The sequence below is a fragment of the Anabrus simplex genome, chromosome 3, assembly GCF_040414725.1.
Source record: "Anabrus simplex isolate iqAnaSimp1 chromosome 3, ASM4041472v1, whole genome shotgun sequence".
Taxonomy (NCBI): Eukaryota; Metazoa; Arthropoda; class Insecta; order Orthoptera; family Tettigoniidae; genus Anabrus; species Anabrus simplex.
This window is the reverse complement of record NC_090267.1, coordinates 242,801,167-242,815,501: the sequence shown is the minus strand read 5'-3', so window position 1 is coordinate 242,815,501 and position 14,335 is coordinate 242,801,167. Positions and strand designations below refer to the sequence as shown.

The 14,335-nt window shown below is 41.1% G+C and overlaps 1 protein-coding gene across 2 annotated transcripts in view; it reads right to left on the bottom strand.

Moving 5' to 3' along the window:
* The window catches only part of LOC136866194 (ATP-binding cassette sub-family C member 4), a 371,709-nt gene extending 359,586 nt beyond the window's left edge, over nucleotides 1–12,123 (bottom strand). Inside the window, exon 1 of one of the 2 annotated variants that reach the window (XM_067142938.2) lies at nucleotides 12,025–12,123. The gene's annotated coding sequence lies outside the window, so the exon portion shown is untranslated. Of the gene's footprint in view, nucleotides 1–7,733; nucleotides 7,802–12,024 lie in introns of those variants that run through there. The other variant, XM_067142939.2, reaches the window with a different exon arrangement.
* Between the last annotated feature and the right edge of the window lie 2,212 nt (nucleotides 12,124–14,335).

The following is a 14,335-nucleotide window of genomic DNA, read 5'->3' as shown; positions in this document are numbered from 1 at the left end:
CTCAGAATCTTAAGTTTTCATAAGTAAGTTTAAAAGAGGAGGCCTTCTGCCCCTGTTAATTAGGTAAAATTTTAAATATTTAGATTTGGTTCAAACTGTAATTTTTTCCTGCCCCTTGTAAAATCCTTCCCTTCAGTAATTTACTCTCGGCCATTACCATTCCCCTACCTCCAAGCCTGAGCCTGAATTCCGTGTACTCGTCTTATATGCCGCCAACCTTATCTACACCACCAACAAAAGAAACACTCTCCATAAAATCAGTTACAGTTAATTGTTGCAGTGCCCTGACTTCATCTGAGGCCGTGTCGTATCAACTGGCGAGAGGTGCCAGCGCGGGGGTAAGAGTCTGCCTCGTTCCGGCCCAGTCTCCTTCTCAACGGCAAATCTGGGCACCATCAATAGTGGTAATGGCTGGGCTGCTGTACCACAATCGCCCACTCCTTCATTGGGCAGAACTATGATACTTGGTCCGCAGTGATTATCACCATGGCTACCCCTCTGGAGGTAGCGGGAGGGAGGTATCTGAGGGTACTTACGGGTCCGGGGATCCCAACCCTGGCATCGGCAGTGGCTGCCGCTCTTGCCGTAAACCTTGGACATAACTGATCGGACTTCTACGACTTCATAAACACTTCAAGAATTATTTTACTCAAATAATTGGTGAATGAACTCTCCATCAAGGAATGTTCTAACTTTGATCTGAAATTTCAAAATTTCTAAAATGTTAAATTTCAAAACGGTAACGAGCGTGGAAAAACTTAAGGGAGTGGAGGTCTGTACCGGAGGTTCACATTCTCCGTACGTTTAAACTGAGCGCATTTCAGAAGGCCATCTGTAATGTGAACCTTGAACTGTGTATTGGAAGACGTTTTGAACCTTAATCTTTAGATGTATCGACTATCGACTTACGCACCTCCTCTGGTGGGATGTTGGATGATTAATTTTCAAAAGAATTTTGGTAATTCTAAGTTTTATAAACTGAAGTGTTTGTAGATTGTTTTTGGTGCTCTAAAGTTATTAGCACTTCTATCTCTTCCTTCTTCATCAAATTATTAGCCAATCAGAAAATTTGAAATTTATTTGGTATTTAGTTGTAGTTACGCAGAACTGGAAAGATTCTATGTTGTTTGTTTTATATTGTGGACTTGTATTTTAACGAATTTAACGACGTAACTGTTTCATAACCTGAAAGTTGGTTTAGTAAGAAAACTTTTCGAGTGATTTATCACTTTTGTTTAACTTCAGTGTTTGGCGTATTTTCTAAACGCATAATGAATTAATATTTCCCTGCATTTCGCAGCTTTATTCCTTCAGAACGATGTAACTTAAGATCCCCTCGGATCAAGTATTGTTGGTTCATTCTGAGCATCTGTTTGAGGTCATTCTTGTTTCAACATCGGGATTCATCTATAGTCTAACTTAAGGGTGTCACGAGATGACAATACAGGGCGGAATTTTATTTTTGACTCTGATAATTGCTGTTAACTTGTAATAAACACCATGCTTTCAAGTAATATTTCGTAACCTATCCAAAGCAACTGATAGTCAATTTGGTTCGACTAAGGATCCATTCGGGGGATGTTCCAGTATCCGAGAGGACAGTCGACTGATGGATAACCTTAATTAAATGTAAATCTGGAATTCTACTTGTTGAAGGTCAGATTTTCTACGGATCGTGTGGGTTAACTCTCAGTTATCGTTTGGGTCAATGTTGCCCGATTTCCAGGTTTTCTATCTTTTTCTGGTTTTGCTGTCCTAAAATCTCACATTGCGTTTTCATTCTTTGGAAGACAATAATATAAACAATTTGAAGATACTGTCACCATTCACGTTATGCATTGTGACTTTGTTATAACATCTTGTTACAAAAGTTTTTTTGCTATTTGTTTTACGTCGCACCGACACAGATAGGTCTTTTGGCGACGATGGGACAGGAAAGGTCTAGGAATAGGAAGGAAGTGGCCGTGGCCTTAGTGCAGGTACAGGACCAGCATTTGCCTGGTTTGAAAATGGGAAACTACGGAAAACTATCTTCAGGGCTGCCGATAGTGGGGTTCGAACCCACTATCTCCTGGATGCGAGCTCATAGCTGAGCGCTCCTAACCGCATGGCCAACTCGCCCGGTGTTGTTACAAATTTAACACATTTTTTTACATAAAAAATCAGGCAAAATTTACAAATTTAACTGATTTTTTGCATAATATAATTATCGTGATTTCGTTGAATAACATTTTAGTAAGCACATTATTGCTCCTCATTTGAAGTATTTCTCTCCTCCGAGCCCTATTGATTGGTCAATGAAGTGACTGAAAAAACCCGAAGCTACCCCAAGATCCATGAATCGACATTGTTCTTCCGAAGTAACTGAGGCAGACGACCAACGGTGAAACGGTGAGTTCAAGTTTTCAATATAAAATGAATGTATATGTGAAAATGGCGTATCTCCTCCTAAACCACTGGAGTAATTTCAACCAAACTTTGCACACTTATTACTTGCTATCCGAAGACGAGCACTGTGGTGGTGAACAATCCCTAGCTCCCTTAGGAGTGTGGAGTCAGGCGGTGGGGGGTTGGATATTAAAATCATCGAAAATAATGATAAAACCGTAGTTTTTGGGGTCGCTGAGATGAATAGTGACACTTCGCATTTTTTATAAGTTTATGTTCAGCCCCCCTCTTGGGCGAAGGGCGAGGGGGAGTGAGATATAAAAATAATCGAAAATAGTGTCTTATCCTCAGTTTTCGGTGTCGCTCAGATGAATAGTGACACTCCGGATATTTTGGGAAGTCTAAGTTCAGCCCCCATTTTCTTGGGGGGGGGCGAGGGAGGAGTGAGATATCAAAATAATCGAAAATAGTGTCGAATCCATACTTTTCGTGGTCACTGAAATGAATACACTCCGGATTCTTAGAGAGTTCATGTTCAGCCCCGTTTTGCATGGGGGCGAGGGGGAGTGAGATATCAAAATAATCGAAAATAGTGTCGAATCCACAGTTTTCGGGATCGCTGAAATTAACAGTGACACTCCGGATATTATTTGAAGTGCAAGTTCAGCCCCCTTTTGCGTGGGGGGTGAGGGGGAGTGAGACATAAAAATAATAGAAAATAATGTCAATTCCATAGTTTTCGGCGTCACTGAGATGAATAGAAGTACTACGGAATCTTTTAACGTACAATTTCAGCCCCTTTTGGGTGGAGGTCGAGGGGAACGGGGTATAAAAATAATCTAAAATAGTGTCAAATCCATAGTTTACAGGGTTACTGAGATGAATAGTAACACTCCGGAATTTTTAAAGTTCACGTTCAGCCCCCTTTGGAATAGGGGGCGAGAAAGGGTGAAAACATGAAATGACCGAAACGACCGAGATTATGGATGTATATGTGTATTTTTCAGCATAGCTGTCAACTAAATTTGGTACAAATATTACTTACTCTCTGTGAAAAATGCTTTGGGGACAAGACGCCCCTAAAACTTCTAGGGAGGGGGTGAAATATAAATAAATAGGCCAATAATAGTATCGAATCCATAGTTTTTAGGACTACTGAAGAGATTTGTATCAAACTTGGCACACTTATGACTTACTATCAGGAGACTAAACGCGTGGGGGTAAGATATCCCTAGCACTCTTAGGGGTTGGGGTGAGATATAAAAATAATCGAAAATAGTGTCTAATCCATAGCTTTTGGAGTCGCTAAGAGGAATAGTGATAAGTAAAAGTTCAGCCCCGTTGGTATGTGGGTTGAGAAAGTGTAAAAAAGAAATTGTCCAAATTGACCGACATAATGGACGCATGTATGTTCTAGGGTAGCTATCAACCAAAATTGATACAAGTATGACTTACTAACTAGAAAATATACTGTGGGGGTTAGGCATCCCTAGAACTATTAGGGGAGGGATGAAATATAATTATTATAACTAAAAACGACCAATAATAGTGTCGAATCCATAGTTTTCGGGACTACAGGAGCAATTTCAACCAAACTTGGTACACCTAAGACTTACTATCAGGAGACAAACTGCGTGGAGGTATGACAACCATAGCAACCGTGAGGGGGGGGTATTGAGGTATAAATATAATCGAAACTAGTGTCGAATCCATACTTTTTTAGGGCCGCAGAGATGAATAGCGACACTCCGGATTTTTTAAAAGTCCAAGTTCAGCCTACTTTTGCATAGGAGTTGAGAAAAGGTGGAAAAGAAAATGTCAAAATTGAGTGAGATAATGGACGTATGTGTGTACGTTCCAGCATAATTCTTAACCGAAATTGATACAAGTATGACTTACTATCAGAAAAAAAATACTGTGGAGGTAAGAGACCGTGTACGTTCCAGCATAATTCTGAACCAAAATTGATACAAGTATGACTTACTATCAGGAAACAATACTGTGGGGGGTAAGGGACTCCTAGCCCCATAGAATACGGGTAAATTGTAAAAATATTCGAAACCGACCGATAGTTGTTGCAAATCCATAGTATTCGGGGTCGATGAGATGAACTGTGACAGTCTGGATGCCGTTTAAGATAAAGTTCAGTCCCAATAGGCAGTGGGGTGAGAACGGGTGAAGAAAAGAAAATGTCCAAAGTGACTGATTTTATGGACGTATGTGTGTATGTTCTAGCATACCTCTTAACCAAACTTGGTGCACATATGACTTATTATCTGGAAGAAATTACTATGGGGTAAGATATCGCTAGCACTCCTAGGGGAGAGGGGTGAATTATACAAAATACGGAAAGAGGGGTGAAATATAAAAATAATTGAAAACGACGAATTTCAATGTATATTCCGTAGTTTCAGGAGTCGCTGAGATGAATAATGACATTCCGAATATCGTTGAAGTCCATGTTCAGTCCTGGTAGGCATAGAGATGAGAAGGAAAGAAAAGGAAAAGGTCCAAAAATGACTGATATTACGCATGTATGTGTGTTTCTTCCAGCATAACCCACATACAGTATAGGTACACATATGACTTACTATCTAAAAAGACACTTTTGGGGGTAAAACACCCTTAGCACTCCTAGGGAGGGGGGCAAAATATTAAAAATTAAAAAAAACACTGATATTAACGTCGAATCCATTTTTACGAGGTGTCTGAGTTGAACTGTAACACTCTGGATGCTGGCTAAGTCATACTTCAGCCGTATTCAGAATGGAGGTTGGGAACGGGTGAAAATGACCGAGATTATGGATGTATGTGGGTATGTTACAGAATAGCTCTCAACGAAATTTGGTACACATATGACTTACCTTCTGAAAAACAAAATACGATGGAGATGAAACATCCCATCCCCCGCTAGGGTTGGGCGACCGGAGGGGTTGACATGTAAAAATAATGGAAAATAACCTACAGTATATTAATGTGGAATCCATTGTTTATGTTTTGCTAAGATGAATTGTGACGCTCTGGATACCGTTTAAGTCCCCGTTCAGCCTCCATTCAGACTGGGTGCTGAGATGGGCTTAAAAGTAAATTCGAAGATAATTCGGTGTGTGCGATGTTTCAGTCAGGCTAACACTTTTATCGTTGACAAGAAGGCAGGCTACTCATGTGGCACATACCAAAAAGTAGCAAAGGAATCTGGCTTACGAGTATACAGAATGCATGCGGTGCGGGAATTCAATTGAAATAATCAGACGCGGAAACAATAGCTGTGAGGTATCTTCCGCAGTTACTCTATAGTTCAGAACAGATTGCACACGTCTGATATTATTAGTTCAGAAGTCATAGGTCGTATATGAATCGTCCTCTATAATTAAACTACCTTATCTCTTCTAACTTCAAACTCGCGACTATGTCTGATCTCTATTGGCCAACACTTGGTTTCTTCCGATTTTAACTTTGCAACTATATGTGACCCTTTACTCTTACATTTAATCCCTATTGATACATTGTTGGTCTCTTCTAACTTCAAACTCGCTGCTATGTTTTACTTCTATTGGTCAATACTTGGTTTCTTCCGATTTTAACTTTGGTACTATATGTAACTCTTTACTCTTACATTTAATCCCTATTGATAAATTGTTGGCCTCTTCTAAATTCAAACGCGCGACTGTGACTGATCTCTATTGATCAACACTTGGTTTCTTCCGACTTTAACTTTGTAACTATATGTGGCTCATTACTCTTTAATTCAATCTCTGTTGGTAAATTGTTGGTCTCTTCTAACTTCAAACACGCGACTATGTCTGCCCTCTATTGGTAAACGGTTAAGATGCTAGCCTTCTGATCCATACTTAGCGGGTATTGACTCGATCTCTGTTTGGGTCAACTTCAAAGTCCTGGGAGGTTATTTAGGTTAACGTGAGGTCAGCGTAACGTTAGGCCTGTAGTTATCCCGGGTATCAAACTTGAAGTCTAAAAGCATACGTATTAAACCTCATAGTTGCTATCTTGTCCCAAGTTCAGCTCCAAGTCCTGAGAGGTTAAGTTAGGATCATGCGTGATCAGCGTAATGTTAGGCCTATAGTTAGCCCGGGTATAGAACTTGAAGTCTAAAAGCATACTTATAAGCCTTATAGTAGCCATCTTGTTCCAAGTTCAAGTCCAAGTCGTGAGAGGTTATGTTAGGGTAACGCGTGGTCAGCGTAACATTATACCTGCAGTTAGCCTAGGTATCGAACTTGAAGTCTACAGGCATACGAATTAAGGCTTATAGCCGCCATCTTGTTCCAAGTTCAGCTCCAGGTCCTGGGAGGTTAATTTAGGTTAAAGCGTGGTCAGCGTAACGTTAAGTCTGCAGTTAGTTTGGGTATTGAACTTGAAGTTTGTTAGGTTAAGCTTCCCACTCTTATGCGGTTAGCCCATGTGTTGAACTTTGAGTCTGTTAGGCTCAAGGCTTCGATCTAGGATCTGTATGGTTAACGCCCAGAGTCTTGGAGTCGAACCCGGGATCTACGAGGTTAATTCTGGACACGACATGCCTGTTACGTTAAGCTTTCCCTCTTAACCATAATCACGTTGGCTGTTAGGGTAAGCTTGCTATTTTTGACATCGAACTTGGGTTTGTACAGTTAAGGCCCTTAAGCCTACGGTCCAACCCAAGGTCTGTAAGGTTAAGCCTGGACAAGTAGCCAGCGTAAGTTCATGTAAGGTTAAGAGCACGCTCTTAGCTTTTTTTTTTTTTTTTTTTGCTAGTGGCTCTACGTCGCACCGACACAGATAGGTCTTATGGCGACGATGGGATAGGAAAGGCCTGGGAATTGGAAGCAAGCGGCCATGATCTTAATTAAGTTACAGCCTGGTGTGAAAATGGGAAACCACGGAAAGCAATTTTCAGGGCTGCCAACAGTGGGATTCGAACCCACTGTCTCCCGAATGCAAGCTCACAGCCACGCGCCCCGAACCGCACAGCCAACACGCCCGGTACACTCTTAGCCAGCAGCCCGCACCGCGCTGTGCGTCACTCACCGGATCAGGCCTCGTCCTGGGGCCAACGGATTCCGGATGTCACAGAACTCTCAAAAAGTTCCTACTGCCATGAAAGCAGGATTATTTCCTACAAAACTCTCCATATAAAGCACTCTTTTTGTAACTCGCAGTTTGCCATATAATAGCGATTTTGCTCGTTCTTGTTGGACTGTTCACTATCGTTACCAGAAATGTTAAAATCAGACATCTGATTCTGCCCTAACGCGCTAGAGCCGATGGGTGGATCATAATTAACGCAAAATGTTTATAATGTTGCAGGGTTTCAGGAGATTAGTTGTGGTAACGCTGCAGGTACTCACCTACTGTACAGAAGAAGGGACGCCTCCACCCAGCACAGTCAACGATACGGTAATGACTCTGCTTGTTTGACAGCAGTCCTGGCTTTTGTTCTATCAGCGTGTAGTATATATTGCGTCATACACTAAACATACTAGACAGTAAGTCACAATACCAGCTGGTTTAGTTTATGAATTACTGCCAGTTTTAAGTCACAAGTTCAGAATTCAAGCATTGAGTTCCTAACGTCTAAGAAATGACAATAACTTCCTCTCAACAATTTAACAAATTTTCGCGTGAAGTTCCCAGATTATTTTTATTTTTAAGAGTTCTTTTCCCTGAAGGTCATCCGGTAAAACTGTTCTTACTGTAGTTTCCACACATTTATTTCACTGTTATTCTATCAATACATTTTTAATTTCTAGGATTGATTTCATAATTAACCCCCTTTTAAATTCTATTATTTATTTAGAATTAATTTCACAGCTTATTTTTTTATTGTTGTTGTTGTTATTTGCTTTACGTCGCACCGACACGGATATGTCTTTTGGCGACGATGAGGGAGTAAGGGGCTAGAAGTGGGAAGGAAGCGGCCGTGGCCTTAATTAAGGTACAGCCCCAGCATTTGCCTGGTGTGAAAATGGGAAACCACGGTAAACCATCTTCAGGGCTGCCGACAGTGGGGTTCGAACCCACGATCTCCCGAATACAGGATACTGGCCGCACTTAAGCGACTGCAGCTATCGAGCTCGGTACATTTTTATTACGTACTAGGAAATGTACCCGTGCTTCGCTACCTTGTACACGGAGTTCTACGTAAGTTACTGTACACGCAGTAAGATTATATTCAATTCAATGTATCTTAGCGCTATCCGAAAATCTAAACTGGGAGGACCCATATGTTGTTTCCGATGTCAGGTGCAATTTTTGGAAATTTTGATGATAATGGCAGGCCACATTTACTACTGCCATTCTGAATCGAGTTCGGTGGTTTCTACAATAACGGAAGGCTCACTTGTCAACTGCCATTCATAACAGAGATAAATCGTTTTCATTATAATGACAGACCCTCTTTCCTAAAGCCAGTCACAATCGAGTTGGAGATATTTGATTATGAGAAAGAAATGCTGTGCTGTCTAAAGTATAAAGAATCGCGAAACGACAATAAGACATATGACCAAAGTTGAAGATCTCTCCAAATTCAGCAGCGATTGTGTAATCTGCTTTGTGAAATGACTCATAGTTTAGAAAGCAGTTACCACGAAACAAAGTGCTGCATCGTCATTGAAATATCCTCCTTATTTCGATATTTTCTGGGGCCTAAAGGTAATACATTTGAACAGCCTGGAATTTCCCTCAAAGGAAAGAGTGTGCAGTGACCACGTGAAATTGTGTACATAACAAAATTTGTTTAAAAGAAGGGCGTATCACATGCAGTCCACGGAGTTTACAGAAAATCAATAGTAAGTTACAAGAGAAAATAGAAGGAAACTTCGGTTGTTTTCCCATAAACCCCAATGTATTCAGTGATTTTTAAACCATGTGCTATCTAAACCTTTCCCTGGATGAGTATACTCTATATATGAAGTTTCGTTGAGATCTATCCAGCCGTTTCGCCTTGATGGTGGAACAGACGGACAAACAGCCACGAAACCTAAAAATCACTGATACGGTCTTGAGTTGACCTAAATCGGATAAATCGGATAAATTGGAAAAATAAACGAAATTACAGGCAGCGGAACACCTACAACTTTATTTATACGAGGGCTGATCAACAAAGACTGAGAATGACTTTTTTCACAGATGCTTATTACTCCATTTCAACGTTTACATGATCTTTTTCAAAGTAGTTCTCTCCTACTTCAATACATTTGTTATAGCGGTTCTGTAAGTCCTTGAACACATGCTGTAGACCATTCTTTGTCAGGTCCTTGTGAACGCCTCACTTTTCTTGAGCACTGTTTTAGAGTTCTCAAATCGAATACACCTAAGCTTTGCCTTTAGTGATGGGAGTTATAAGGTGGATGCTGTACACAGGTAATGTTGAATCGAGCCAGCAACTGCATGACTTGATCTGCGACTTGTGGTCATGCATTTTCATGATAAAGTCGCCACTCAGTCTGAGAGAGCTCTGGTTGTTTCACTGTAATGTGCTTCCTCAGTGTAACCAATACTGACGTGTAGTATCCTGCTGTAACAGTAGTATGAGGGGGAACTGCAAGCTGGTAAATCATTCCATTACAGTCAAGAAATGTGATCACCATCACCTTTCCTGCAGATGGAACAACTATTGCCTTTTATGGTGTTGGAAAGCCTGGCAATTTCCACACTGTGCTGGCTTGTTTGACTTCAGGATCATAATAATGCATCCATGACTCATCACAGGGGATAATCGATTTCAAAAACGCATCCCCTCCATCAGCAAAGAGAAGCAACACCTCACGGCTTGTCTCCATTCGCACAGCCTTTTGTTCGGGAGTCAACCGACGTGGCACCCAACGGGCACAAACTAGGGTCATATAGAGATGTTCGTGCATAATCGTAAAGGCACTGTCATATGAAATTCTCAACACTTCACTGAGGTTACGTAATGTTATCCGCCGATCCCCACGGACAATCACAGCAGCTGTCTTGATGTTGACTTCAGTCACAGCAGAAGCCGAAACACCAGGCCCACCTTGCTTAACAGAGACAAGTGGGCCTTCTTTGAAGTCCTTGAACAACCTAAACACTGTTGCACGAGGTAGTGCATCTTCACCGTACGCTTGCTTCAGTTTTTTGTAAGTTTCAGTGGCTGTATGGTTTACGCGGAGACAGAATTTGACTGCGCTGTACTGCTCCTCTCGCGTCACCTCCATTGTCTGTGATGCGAAATGCACGTAGCGTCTACACAATAGAGCATTACTACCAATCTCTCGATACGAGAGTGCTGCCGCCTACCGATATAATACATAAAAACCCACTATTTTCAAATATTTATATTACAGATAGGAAACTGTCACGGAAGCTACAGAAAAAAATAAGTCTCAGTCCTTGTTGAACAGCCTTCGTATATACCGGGCGAGTTGGCTGTGCGGTTAGGGGCGCGCAGCTGTGAGCTTGCATCCGAGGGATAATGGGTCCGTACCCCACTGTCGGCAGCCCTGAAGATGGTTTTCCGTAGTTTTCTATTTTAACACCAGGCAAATGCTGGGGATGTACATTAATTAAGGCCACGGCCGCTTCCTTCCCATTCTTAAGCCTTTCCTATCCCACCGTCGCCATAAGAACTATCTGTGCCGCGACGTAAAGAAAATACCAATATATATATATGCACGTAGCGTCTACACAATAGAGCATTACTACCAATCTCTCGATACGAGAGTGCTGCCGCCTACCGATATAATACATAAAAACCCACTATTTTCAAATATTTATATTACAGATAGGAAACTATCACGGAAGCTACAGAAAAAAATAAGTCTCAGTCCTTGTTGAACAGCCTTCGTATATATATATATATATATATATATATATATATATATATATATATACATCAGACTTCAAAATTTACCCACAGCAATTCAAATGTGAAAATAATTCCTTCACGATCCTCTCCCATGCGAATCTTTCAGTGAATTTTTACATTCAAGGATTAATTTCACCATTAATACCTCAGTTAATTTGCTCTGAATTTTGCGTGAAGAAATTTCACGATTAATAGTTTATAATTCAGTTACTTTCACTGTAATTTCACTGTTAACAGTTCTATACACTGCTGTCAATATTACAAAATAAAACCACAGGCAATGGTTCAGTAAACGTCATGTGAGGTTAACACCCAACGTTCGGGGTACAAGAAATTTAAAAATCGACGACCTGGCTAGGAATCGAGGGGTCGAACCAGAGGTCTGTCAGGTTAAGCCTGGACAATGAGCCAGCGTAAGGTCATGAAAGATTAAAGAGCACGCTCTTAGCCAGCAGCTCGCACCGCGCTGTGACGTCACTCACTGGATCAGACCTCGTCCAAGGGCCACCGGAATCCGGATGTCGCAGAACTCTCAAATAGTACCTTCTACCATGAACGCAGGATTATTTCCTAAAAACCTCTCCATATTAAGCACTTTCCTTGTAACTTTTAACAGTTTGCTATATAGTAGCGCTTTCGGTCGTTCTTGTTGGACTGTTCACTATCGTTACCAACAATGCTAAAATCAGACCTCTAATTCTGACCTAACGCGGCTAGAGCCGATGGGTGAACCATAATTAACGCTAAATGTTCATAATGTTTCGGGTTTTGATGAGATTAGTTGTGATAACGTTGCAGGTACTCACCTACTGTACAGTAGAAGGGACCCCTCCACCCAGCACAGTCAACGATACGGTAATGACTCCGCTTGTTTGAGAGCTGTCCTGGCTTTTGTTCTATCAGCTTGTACTATCTGTTGCGCCATAGACTAAAAATATTAGACAATAGGTTATAATACCAGCTGGTGTTTGAACATGAATTACCTCCAGATTTAAGACACAAGGTCAGGAGAAATCACGCACTGTGCTCCTAAAGTCTAAGAAATGATAAGAACTTCCTCTCATCCGTTTAACAAATTTTCGCGTGAAGTTCCCAGATATGTTTTATTTTTATTTTTAAGAGTTCATTTCCCTGAAGGTCGTCCAGTAAAACAATTCTTACTGTAATTTCTACACATTTATTTCACTGTTATTCGATCAATAAATTATTAAATTCTTGGATTGATTTCATAATTAACCCCTTTTTAAATTCTATTACTTATTTAGATTTAATTTCACAGCTTATATTTTTATTAAAAACTAGCAAATGTAACCGTGCTTCGCTACAGTATTCAACATTGTGTACGGATATCGAAGTAAATTACTGTACATGCAGTGAATAAGATTTTTTTAAATAGCATGTCTCCTAGCGTTATCCAGAAACAGCACGGGGAGGTTCACATACATTGTTTCCAATGTAAAGTGCGAGTCACGGAGTTGTGATGATAACAGCAGGCTCACTTACCTACTGCCATTCACAATCGAGTAGGTAAGTTTTCATTATAATAGGAGGCCCCGTTACCTACTGTGCGGTCACAATTGATTTCGAAAGTTTTCGTTACATTGGCAGGCGCCCTTTCCTACTTCCAGACAGCTTACACTTGATGAGTTTTTATTATAATAGCAGACACCTTCCCTACGGCCAGTAAAAATTGAGTTGTGCTATTATCATTATAATGTCAGGCCCCTTTTCTTAATGACAGTCACCGGGCGAGTTGGCCGTGCGCGTGGAGGCGCGGCTGTGAGCTTGCATCCGGGAGATCGTGGGTTCGAGCCCCACGGTCGGCAGCCCTGAAGATGGTATTCCGTGGTTTCCCATTTTCACACCAGGGAAATGCTGGGGCTGTACCTTAATTAAGGCCACGGCCGCTTCCTTCCAACTCCTAGGCCTTTCCTGTCCCATCGTCGCCATAAGACCTATCCGTGTCGGTGCGACGTAAAGCAACTAGCAAAAAAAAAAAAAAAAAAAAAATTAATGACAGTCACACCGAGTTGTTGAGTCTCCATTGTAATAGCAAGGCCACTATGCCTAATGCTAGTCACATTTTAGATGGGTAAATTTGTTTATAATGGTGGACACACTTGCCTACTCTCAAACACAATCGGTTAGGGGAGTTTTGAACGAAACGAGAGAAAAATGGTAGGGATCCGACACTTCGACAAATGAAGGTATCGGCCAAAGAAAACAAGAGCTACGAAGGGCGTGAAAATGAAAGACTCCCTAGCCTTCGGAAACCTAACAGCATCGGGGTCAGGAAAAGATCAAGTGTTGACCAAGGAAGGTCGGATAGGATAGATGAAAGTAAGGAGCCTGGTACAAGCAAATGTAAGTAATGCCAGGACTCAGCTAAGTGCCCTGTAGTCGCCAACCCACACTCCCAAGTTCAGAGCCCCTAGGGCCCCTTTTAGTCGCCTCTTACGACAGCCAGAGGATACCGTGGGTGTTTTCTACCGCCCCCAGCCACAGAGTGATACAAAGGATTTGGAGAAGGATCCCATTCCTATTGCCAGTCAAAGTCGATGTCGAGAGTAATGATTACAATAGCGGACGCCCTTCTGCTGAATCACTATCGACGTAAAATATTAATTATAGTGGCAAACACACCTTTTCTACATCGCTACAAGTCGACTTCGATGAATATAAATATAGGTCAACATACGAAGTATATGCTTGTTTACAATATTGCAAACTTTCATTTACATATTAACTGCTTCTAAACGATACAACATATCGACAAACGGATTGTATCATAAGACGCTTCATTTAGCGGTCTAAATGGCTGGTCTTAGGATATTTTCTCCTGTCTCATCTATTTAGAGGTGGAATTGAGTTGGAGATGTTGAATAGGGTGAAATATGGTTAAGGTTTTCTCACAGTGCATTACTTTTGGGTACTACTCGTAATATGACAGCTACAAACGTAAAATTTGGCTCAAGTATGGATACTGGGTGGGCCAATGTTCATGTAGAATTAAATGATTCTACCTTTCGTATAAGTGATTGGAACTAAGAATTATACGTGTACTAAAGCAATATGTAGGTATAATGGAGAAATAGAGGCAAATCTAACATATAAGGA